The sequence below is a fragment of the Pseudorca crassidens genome, chromosome X, assembly GCF_039906515.1.
Source record: "Pseudorca crassidens isolate mPseCra1 chromosome X, mPseCra1.hap1, whole genome shotgun sequence".
In the NCBI taxonomy this organism is placed as follows: Eukaryota; Metazoa; Chordata; class Mammalia; order Artiodactyla; family Delphinidae; genus Pseudorca; species Pseudorca crassidens.
Genome location: NC_090317.1, coordinates 110,060,321 through 110,071,817, shown reverse-complemented (window position 1 = coordinate 110,071,817; position 11,497 = coordinate 110,060,321). Strand labels below are relative to the sequence as shown.

The 11,497-nt window shown below is 47.4% G+C and overlaps 1 pseudogene; it reads left to right on the top strand.

Moving 5' to 3' along the window:
* The first annotated feature begins 9,733 nt into the window (after window positions 1-9,733).
* Window positions 9,734-11,151, top strand: LOC137217132 (melanoma-associated antigen B4-like; annotated as a pseudogene).
* The last annotated feature ends 346 nt before the right edge of the window (window positions 11,152-11,497 follow it).

Sequence of the window (11,497 nt, the reverse complement as noted above, 5' to 3'; positions counted from 1 at the left end):
CACCTCCTCCTCCTCCTCTCTGTTTCTCCCCCATACTCTCTCTCTGAAGGAAAATAATAGTCAGCATACCGAACTCCTGAGCAGCTCTGGCCCTAGGCAGAACTGTAAAACTGGAGAGGATTATGCGTCATTTCTACTGACATCTTCAGTTTTTCTGTGCTATCCATCCATCCTAGTACCCAGCATCCCCCTGCTACCCACCGTACCCTGGGCTTAATCCTGCCATCTTACTCACTGTTGTTGAAACTACTGCTACAGCACCTACCAGTTCCTCAGGATCTCTCTCATTTATATTAACTCATAGGAAGATATTATGGAGTCATCCCCACTAGTGGCACATTAATTTTTAGATGCTCTATTAAAGACAATGATTCAAATGAATAAATTTCTAAAGCTGAACTGAAACAAGAAATGATGCAGACTGGGGACAGAAAGGTTGGATCAGATTTCTAATCCAGTTGTTTACCGTGAACACTGTATATACATTTCCTTAATCACATGATGCAGGAAAGTTATCTACTCAAAATTTGATCTCTGAAAGTAAAAGTAGTTAGTGGAGAGAAAATTGATGTGAAAAAGATCATTCTTGTTTACTAACATAAAATAGCATAAAAAAGGGGCAGGATATTCATGCAAAGATATTTTGCCCTGGAGAGAGATGCAAAGAAGTGGCATGTTCCAACTGCAAAAATAAATGTCCAGGTAAATTATTTGGGGGGACTCCTGTGAGAGATAAACTCTACTTTTAAAATAAAACAAGAGATCTACAAGATGGCGGAAGAGTAAGATGTGGAGATCACCTTCCTCTCCACAAATACATCAGAAATACATCTACATTTGGCACAACTCCTACAGGACACCTACTGAATGCTGGCAGAAGACCTCAGACTTCCCAAAAGGCAAAAAACTCCCCACCTACCTGGGTAGGGCAGAAGAAAAAAGAAAAAACAGACAAAAGAATAGGGATGGGACCTGCACCAGTGGGAGGCAGCTGTGAAGGAGGAAAGGTTTCCACACACTAGGAAGCCCCTTCGCGGGCGGAGATGGCAGGTGGCAGAGGGGAAGCTTTGGAGCCACGGAGGAGAGCGCAGCAACAGGGGCGCAGAGGGCGAAGCGGAGAGATTCCCGCACAAAGAATCGGTGCCGGCCACCACTCACCAGCCCGAGAGGCTTGTCTGCTCACTTGCTGGGGCGGATGGCATCTGGGAGCTGAGGCTCCGGCTTCGGAGGTCATATCCCAGGGAGAGGACTGGGGTGGCTGCGTGAACACACCCTGAAGGGGTCTAGTGTGCCACAGCTGGCCAGGAGGGAGTCCGGGGAAAAGTCTGGACCTGCCTAAGAGGCAAGAGACCATTGTTTCGGGGTGCACAAGGAGAGAGAATTCAGAGCACTGCCTAAACAAGCTTCAGAGACAGGCGCGAGCTGCAGCTATCAGTTCCGACCCCAGAGACGGGCATGAAATGCTAACGCTGCTGCTGCAGCCACCAAGAAACCTGTGTGCAAGCACAAGTCACTATCCACACCTCCCCTCCCGGGAGCCTGTGCAGCCCGCCACTGCCAGGGTCCCGTGATCTGGGGACAATATTCCCGGGAGGACACACGGCACACCTCACGCTGTTGCAATGTCACCAGCCTCTGCCGGCACAGGTTCGCCCCACATTCCATACGCCTCCCTCCCCCCGGCCTGAGTGAGCCAGAGCCCCGTTGCTCCTTTAACCCTGTCCTGTCTGAGCAAAACAGAGGTGCCCACAGGTGACCTACACGCAGAGGTGGGGCCAAATCCAAAGCTGAACCCCGGGAGCGGTGGAAACAAAAAAGAGAAAGGGAAATCTCTCCCAGGAGCCTAAGGAGGAGCGGATTAAAGCTCCACAATCAGCGTGATGTACCCTGCATCTGTGGAATACCTGAATAGACAACGAATCATCCCAAATTGAGGAGGTGGACTTTGGGAGCAACGATAGATATATATTTTTTCCCTTTCTCTCTTATTTGTGAGTGTGTATGTGTATGCTTATGTGTATGATTTTGTCTGTAGAGCTTTGCTTTTACCATTTGTCCTAGGGTTCTGTCTGTCTGTTTTTTTTCTTTTTATTACTTAAAGAATTTTTTTCTTAATAATTATTTTTTATTTTAATAACTTTATTTTATCTTCTTCTTTCTTTCTTTCTTTCTTTTCTCCCTTTTATTCTGAGCCATGTGGAGGACAGGCTCTTGGTGCTCCAGCCAGGCATCAGGGCTGTGCCACTGAAGTGAGAGAGCCAAGTTCAGGACACTGGTCCACAAGAGACCTCCCACCTCCACGTTATATCAAATGGCAAAAATCTCCCAGAGATCTCCATCTCAATGCCAAGACCCAGCTCCACTCAACGACCAGCAAGCTACAGTGCTGGACACCCCATGCCAAACAACTAGCAAGACAGGAACACAACCCCATCCATTAGCACAGAGGCTGCCGAAAATCATAGTAAGGCCACAGACACCCCAGAACACACCACCACACGTGGACCTGCCCACCAGAAAGACAAGAGCTAGCCTCATCCACCAGAACACAGGCACTAGTCCCCTCCACCAGGAAGCCTACACAACCCAATGAATCAACCTTAGCCACTGGGCACAGACACCAAAAACAACGGGAAGCACGAACCTGCAGCCTGCGAAAAGGAGACCCCAAACACAGTAAATTAAGCAAAATGAGAAGACAGAGAAACACACAGCAGATGAAGGAGCAAGGAAAAAACCCAGCAGACCTAACAAATGAAGAGGAAATAGGCAGCCTACCTGAAAAAAAATTCAGAATAATGGTAGTAAAGATGATCCAAAATCTTGGAAACAGAATGGAGAAAATACAAGAAACGTTTGACAAGGACATGTTTGTTTAACAAGAGCAAACAAACAGTGATGAACAACACAATAAATGAAATTAAAAATTCTCTAGAAGGGATCAATAGCAGAATAACTGAGGCAGAAGAACGGATAAGTGACCTGGAAGATAAAATAGTAGAAATAACTACTGCAGAGCCGAATAAAGAAAAAAGAATGAAAAGAATTGAGGACAGTCTCAGAGACCTCTGGGACAACATTAAACACACCAACATTCGAATTATAGGGGTCCCAGAAGAAGAAGAGGAAAAGCAAGGGACTGAGAAAATATTTCAAGAGATTATAATTGAAAGCTTCCCTAATATGGGAAGGGAAATAGATAATCAAGTCCAGGAAGCACAGAGAGTCCCATACAGGATAAATCCAAGGAGAAACACGCCAAGACACATACAAATCAAACTATCAAAAATTAAATACAAAGAACAAATACTAAAAGCAGCAAGAGAAAAACAACAAATAACACATAAGGGAATCCCCAGAAGGTTAAGAGCTTATCTTTCAGCAGAAACTCTATAAGCCAGAATGGAGTGGCAGGACATATTTAAAGTGATGAAGGAGAAAAACCTACAACCAAGATTACTCTACCCAGCAAGGATCTCATTCAGATTTGATGGAGAAATTAAAACCTTTACAGACAAGCAAAAGCTAAGAGAATTTAGCACCACCAAACCAGCTTTACAACAAATGCTAAAGGAACTACCCTACGCAGGAAACACAAGAGAAGGAAAAGGCCTGCAATAATAAACCCAAAACAATTAAGAAAATGGTAATAGGAACATACATATCAATAATAACCTTAAATGTAAATGGACTAAATGCTCCAACCAGAAGACATAGATTGGCTGAATGGATACAGAAACAAGACCCGTATATATGCTGTCTACAAGAGACCACTTCGGACCTAGGGACACATACAGACTGAAAGTAAGGGGATGGAAAGAGATATTCCATGCAAACGGAAATCAAAAGAAAACTGGAGTAGCAATTCTCATATCAGACACAATGGACTTTAAAACAAAGACTATTAGAACAGACAAAGAAGGAAACTACATAATGATCAAGGGATCAATCCAAGAAGAAGCTATAACAACTGTAAATATTTATGCACCCAACATAGGAGCACCTCAATACTAACTAACTAAGGCAAATACTAACAGCCATAAAAGGGGAAAGTGACAGTAACACAATCATAGTAGGGGACTTTCACACCCCACTTTCACCAATGGACAGATCATCCAAAGTGAAAATAAATAAGGAAACACAAGCTTTAAATGATACATTAAACAAGATGGACTTAATTGATATTTATAGGACATTCCATCCCAAAACAACAGAATACACATTCTTCTCAAGTGCTCATGGAACATTCTGGAGGATACATCATATCTTGGGTCACAAATCAAGCCTTGGTAAATTTAAGAAAATTGAAATCGTACCAAGTATCTTTTCCGACCACAACGCTATGAGACTAGGTATCAATTACAGGAAAAAATCTGTAAGAAGTACAAACACATGGAGGCTAAACAACACACTACTTAATAACCAACAGATCACTGAAGAAATCAAAGAGGAAATAAAAAAAATACCTAGACACAAATGACAATGAAACACGATGACCCAAACCTATGGGATGCAGCAAAAGCAGTTCTAAGAGGGAAGTTTGCAGCAATACAATCCTACCTCAAGAAACAAGAGAAATCTCAAATAAACAACGTAACCTTACAGCTAAAGCAATTAGAGAAAGAAAACAAAAAAAGCCCAAAGTTAGCAGAAGGAAAGAAATCTCAAAGATCTTATCAGAAATAAATGAAAAAGAAATGAAAGAAATGATAGCTAAGATCAATAAAATTAACAGTTGGTTCTTCAAGAAGATAAACAAAATTGATAAACCATTAGCCAGACTTTTCAAGAAAAAAAGCGAAAAGACGCAAATCAATAGAATGAGAAATGAAAAAGGGGAAGTAACAACTGACACTGCAGAAATACCAAGGATCATGAGAGATTACTACAAGGAACTCTATGCCAATAAAATGGACAACCTGGAAGAAATGGACAAATTCTTAGAAATGCACAAATTGAGAGACTGAACCAGGAAGAAACAGAAAATATGAACAGACCAATCACAAGTACTGAAATTGAAACTGTGATTAAAAATCTTCCAACAAACAAAAGCCCAGGACCAGATGGCTTCACAGGCGAATTCTATCAAACATTTAGAGAAGAGCTAACACCTATCCTTCTCAAACTCTTCCAAAATATAGCAGAGGGAGGAACACAGAGGGAGGGATTCAATGCAATCCCTATCAAACTACCACTGGCATTTTTCACAGAACGAGAACAAAAAATTTCACAATTTCTATGGAAACACAAAAGACCCCGAATAGCCAAAGTAATCTTGAGAAAGAAAAACGGAGCTGGAGGAATCAGGTTCCCTGACTTTAGACTATACAACAAAGCTACAGTGATCAAGACAGTATGGTACTGGCACAGAATCACAAATATAGATCAATGAAACAGGATAGAAAGTCCAGAGATAAACACACGCACATATGGTCACCTTATTTTTGATAAGGGAGGCAAGAATATACAGTGGAGAAAAGACAGCCCCTTCAATAAGTGGTGCTGGGAAAACTGGACAGCAACATATAAAAGAATGAAATTAGAACACTCCCTAACACCATACACAAAAATAAACTCAAAATGGATTAAAGACCTAAATGTAAGGCCAGACACCATCAAACTCTTAGAGGAAAATATAGGAAAAACACTCTATGACATAAATCACAGCAAGATCCTTTTTCACCCACCTCCTAGAGAAATGGACATAAAAACAGAAATAAACAAATGGGACCTAATGAAACTTAAAATCTTTTGCACAGCAAAGGAAACGATAAACAAGACGAAAAGACAACCCTCAGAATGGGAGAAGTTATTTGCAAATGAAGCAACTGACAAAGGATTAATGTCCAGAACATACAAGCAACTCATGCAGCTCAATATGAAAAAAACAAACAAGCCTATCCAAACATGGGCAGAAAACCTAAATACACATTTCTCCAAAGAACTAAAACAGATTGCCAACAGACACATGAAAGAATGCTCAACATCATTAATCATTAGAGAAATGCAAATCAAAACTACAATGCAATATCATCTCACACTGGTCAGAATGGCCATCATCAAAAAGTCTACAAACAGTAAATGCTGGAGAGGGTGTGGAGAAAAGGGAACCCTCTTGCGCTGTTGGTGGGAATGTAAATTGATACAGCCACTATGGAGAACAGGATGGAGGTCCCTTAAAAAACTACAAATAGAACTACCATATGACCCAGCAATCCCACTACTGGGCATATACCCTGAGAAAACCATAATTCAAAAAGAGGCATGTACCAAAATGTTCATTGCAGCTCTATTTACAGTAGCCAAGACATGGAAGCAACCTAAGTGTCCATCAACAGATGAATGGATAAAGAAGTTGTGGCACATATATACAATGGAATATTACTCAGCCATAAAAAGGAACGAAACTGAGGTATTTGAAGCAAGGTGGATGGACCTAGAAACTGTCATACAGAGTGAAGTAAGTCAGAAAGAGGAAAACAAATACCATATGCTAACACATATATAAGGAATCTTAAAACAAATTGGTCATGAAAAAACTAGGGGCAAGATGGGGATAAAAATGCAGACCTAGTAGAGAATGGACTTGAGGATACAGGGAGGAGCAAGGGTAAGCTGGGACAAAGTGAGAGAGTGGCATGGACATATATACACTACTAAACATAAAATCGATAGCTAGTGGGAAGCAGCTGCAAAGCACAGGGAGATCAGCTCGGTGCTCTGTGACCACCGAGAGTGGTGGGATAGCGAGGGAGGAAGGAAGGGAGACGCAAGAGGGAAGAGATATGGGGACATATGTATATGTATGACGGATTCACTTTGTTATACAGCAGAAACTAACACACCATTGTAAAGCAATTATACTCCAAAAAAGATGTTAAAAAAAGAAAGAAAATACACCATAGACAAAAGCAACAATATAAAAAATATACCTAGAAAGAAACCATACAAAAATGTATATAATCTACATGGAGGCCACAATAAGAATTTCCTGATTGACTTAGGAAAAAGAAGTCTCAACCAGAATAGTATGTTATGTGTATTCGTGAGACACAGATACTGTAAGAATATCTATTTTCCTTAATTCATTTACACACTTAGTACCTTATCCACAGCAGCTGATTACAGTCTAACATGGGCTACTGTTTCCTGTACCCAAAATCAACCATGGAAACATTACAGAAGGAACAAAGAAAAAACATTAACAAAAGCAAAAATACAAAACTAAATAATCCCTGAAAGACAATAAGTCTCCACTGAACTGGAACCTGAGTGTGGGCAGGTAGGGGGATGCCCTGAATTCGAGACAGGTCTGTAGCCTGCAAGAGAGGCAGATGACAGGATTGATTAGAGAAAAGCCTATAACGTTGAGCCCTTGATTCTTCCACTGTGCTCTGGGACCATGAATCTCTACTGCTTCACTGAAGGAATCTGAGGCAGCATTTCAGAGCCCGCATGCCAGGAGCATGGGACACCAAAGATTGGGCTGGATGTGGCAGTATGGTCCACAGGCTGTGAAATAACCATCTGAAACTTTCTTAGTGCATGACAACTGGCCTTTTTAAGTGATCATCTTAATAGACTATCGCACACGGACTAAAAGAGAAAAGCAAGTAACACAGTAGTTGTACAAAAGGACAGAAATTCATTTCTGAACTTTTGGGCAATGCCCCTGCTGTCAACAAAGAGAGACAACAGTAGGAACTGTCAGGCTAAGGCGCCCCTTCACTAACTCCTCTGGGATTCTGTGGGGCATGGCTGGGGACAGGGATGGATTCATACCAGAGAAGGAAGGAATCGCAGGCCCCGCCAGCAGTCAATGTGAGGACCTTGAGTGAGACCTGACGGGCTCCAAACCACAGAAGAGAGTCTCGCCTCCTTTCCCCTCAGCTCATCTTACCTGCAGCAGCCATCTCTGGGAGGCTCCAGGCAGAAGAGTCCAGATGAGATGTGCCTGCACTTCACACCAGCAGTCTCAGGGAGTTGATGTCTTTGATGTGAGGCCTTGGTCTCAGGTCAGCAGACGGGAGGTACCCAGCACCTACAGGGAGTCAAGAGAAGACACTGAGAGAGGATTGAGAGCAGCATCCACCACAGAAGAGGGGGCCCCAAAGAGCCCTCACTGTCAGTCTCGGGGGACCCAGGCATGGCTGTGAGGCTCAGGGCCCCAAATACTTCCGGCTGGGGGTGCCGAGAGAAATGAGAGCCAAGCTGCGACGCCTGTTGACTCACCTCAGCAGAGGGAAAAGTCCCAGGACCTGCCATGAGTCAATGAAAGGCCCTCGTGCCAGGCCTGCGGGAAGCTCCCCCGGAACCCCTCCCTGATCCCCCGCCCCGCCCCACCCCGGCCCCAGTCCGCCCCGCCCCGCCCCGGCCGCAGCCCGCCCCTGCTGTCCTCCTGGACCCCAGATGCGCATGACCGGATGTGACGTCCTCCTAACCGCGCCGTGGGGGCGAGGACATTGTTGAGAGCTGCCGTCCAGCGAGGGTGAGCCGCGGGAGGAGTGCCACGTCTCGTCAGGTGTCAAGGTGTGAGGTGACCCCAGTTAGAAGTGCGGGGACACGCCCCCGACACCCCCAATCCGCATTCCCTCCGAAAAGAGGCAGCCACACAGGCCCCGCCCACCCCGCCCCTGCTCTCGGCCCCAGAGGCTGCGGCCTGGCTATTAGGCCCAAAGTCCATCCGCTTCCCCCACGGGGTCTCGGGCAAGGAAGGCCTTGCTCTGAGGCTGGTGGACCCTGGCTCAGCTCAGTACAGGGAGCGCCCCAGGCCCTGTGGCGTGAAGGACGGGACCCTCGTGGGGACCGAGGGGCTCCACAGCCCAGAATGGCGGCCACGCGGACCCCGCCCCTGACGTCGGCCTGGGAGCCTCCGGGCAGGTCTAAAGACTGAGGGGCTCCCTCAGTGCGAACGCGGACGGACGGACAGACGCGGGAGGCCCAGGGAGGAGGGGGCCTTGTCCTGAGGGGCTGGCCGCAGGTCAGCAGAGGGAGGATTTCCAGGGCACGGGAGGAGTCAGGGCGAGGACCGTCCTCCCCGTCGCAAGGGCACCTCAGAACCCCTCCCCTGTTGTCAGCCGCTTCCTTCTGGCCACACACGGAGGAGGGAGGGCTGCTGTCTGAGAGGGGAGGTGCAGGCCAGCAGAAGGCGCGTCCCTAAGCACTCCCAAGAGTCAGCCCAAGCCCTTGAGTGAGGGCCAGTGGGGCCGCCAGCCGCAGGGCCTCGACCTGTCTGCCGCACGCTGCAGGCCTGGTAAAACTCTGCCACGTGCGGCCGCGTGGTCACCCTCACCGCCTCCGAATGAGACTCAAGGAGGTGCCGGCACTGGTGCGAGCAGATGGCCCTCGGGGCAAGAGAGGAGCTCCAGGCTGCACCGGCCGTCCAGGGAGGACCCCGAGTGAGGACTGAGGGAGTCACCCACCCTGAAGAGAAGGGACAAGAGAGAATATGGCCCGTCCCCTCCTGTCAACCCTTAGACTCCCAAGAAAGGACTGTCAGGCTGAGACCGCCCGTACTTTCCTCTGCCAGTTCCGAGGGAGGTTAGAGCTTTGTTCTGAAGGGGCAGCCACCAGGCAGCAGAACGGAGGGTCCCAGGACCCTTCGGTGGTGGGCTGAACGCTCCCTCCTTTCCTCCTCCTGGGTGTCGTGGGAGATGGTGGTGTCAACTTCAGAGCAGCAGAGGGGAGGGGGTGGGGGTGGGGGTCTTGGCAACAACTGTCATCCTGACTCTGAATGGGAACCGTGGGGACCTACCTCCCCTGCCAGCCCCCACTGTCACCCCCGTACCGCCCAGGCAAGGCTGGCTGGCTGTGGCCCAAGGCTCACTCTACCGTCCTCCACAGGGGTCTCAGGGGACAGGCTGAGCAGAACAGGAGCCCTGTGGGTCCTCGAGCAGTGCCCTCCAGGACCCTGCAGAGGCGGCCTTGGTTAAAGCCAGGGAGGAATCTCCCCGCTGAAGGTGCTCACAGCATCTCCTTGTCCCTCCCCCAGGTGCCCTCGTTGCCTGCCTTCCTGCCCACACTCCTGCCTGCTGGCCCTGACCTGTGTCATCATGCCTCGGCGCCGGAACAAGCGCCATGGCCGCAAGAAACGCCACCAGGCCCGGGGGGAGACTCAGAGTCTCAAGGGTGCCCAGGCCACTGAGGAGGCGGCGGTGGCAGAAGAGATACAAGAGTCGCCGTCCTCCGCCGCTTCTGTTTCTAGGGGTACTCCCCCGAGCTCCCCTGCTGCTGGCACTCGCCAGGAGCCTCAGGGAGCCCCAACCACTACCTCTCGTGATGAAGGGGTTTCATGCCCAGGATCTGAAGAGGGTGCCCAGAGCCAAGATGAGAAAAGTGCAGGTACCTCCCAGGCAGCACCTTTCATTCAGAGCAGTTGCAGAGTTTTTCTGATCAGGGAGTCCACAATGTTGGTGCACTTCCTGCTGGAGAAGTACAAGACGAAGGAGCCCATCCCGCAGGCAGCACTGCTGAAGGCTATCAACAGGAAGTATGATAAGCACTTCCCTGAGATCCTCAGCAGAGCCTCTGAGATCATGGAGCTGGTCTTTGGCCTCGAGCTGAAGGAAGTTGACCCCAGCAGTCACTCCTACGCCCTCATCAGCAAGATGGCCCTCCCCAGCGAGGGAAGTCCAAGTGATGAGTCGGGGCTGCCCACATCCGGTCTCCTGATGATTCTCCTGGGCCTGATCTTCACGAAGGGCAACCGTGCCACCGAAGAGGAGATCTGGAAATTCCTCAATGCGTTGGGTTTGTATGCTGGGAGGAGGCACTTGATCTTCGGGGATCCCGGGAGGCTCATCAGCAAAGATTTCGTGCAGCAAAAGTACCTGACATACCGCCAGGTGCCCAACAGCGATCCTCCGCGCTATGAGTTCCTGTGGGGCCCGAGAGCCCACGCTGAAATCAGCAAGATGAAAGTGCTGGAGATTTTGGCCAAGATCATTGGTACCATCCCCAGTGCCTTCGCAGATCGCTATGAGGAGGCTCTGAAAGATGCGGAAGAGAGCGCCGCGGCCAGGGCTGCAGCTGTTGCTGAGGGCAGAGCCCCTTCCAGGGCCAAGGATCGCAGCTCCTCCCACATGTAGGGAGGGAGGCCGTGGGCAGTTTGCTCACTTTGTTTTGGAAGAGAGCAGTCAGGCTCCTAAATAGTGCAGAGTAGTAGGGATGGAGGGAACAAAGTATAGATCTTATTTATCTTCTTGTTTTAAACTAGTAACTTCTATATATTATTGACTGATTTAGGTTTTTCAAATGTTTTTTCTTGTAATAGATAGTGTATTTTCTTAAGAATAGGAATTTGTGAATGACATTGCTTGCATATTTATTGCTGTTTAAAGAGTTCTAAAGTTACAGTTTTGGTATATGTAACAGAAAAACGAACCATCTATATTTTCTGTATGATCCAGAAGTAGAAAACATGGCACTGCAATAGAGATTTTCATGGAAATGTGAAAGGCGACCACAGAAAATATTTAGAAACAAAAAATGGAGAAAA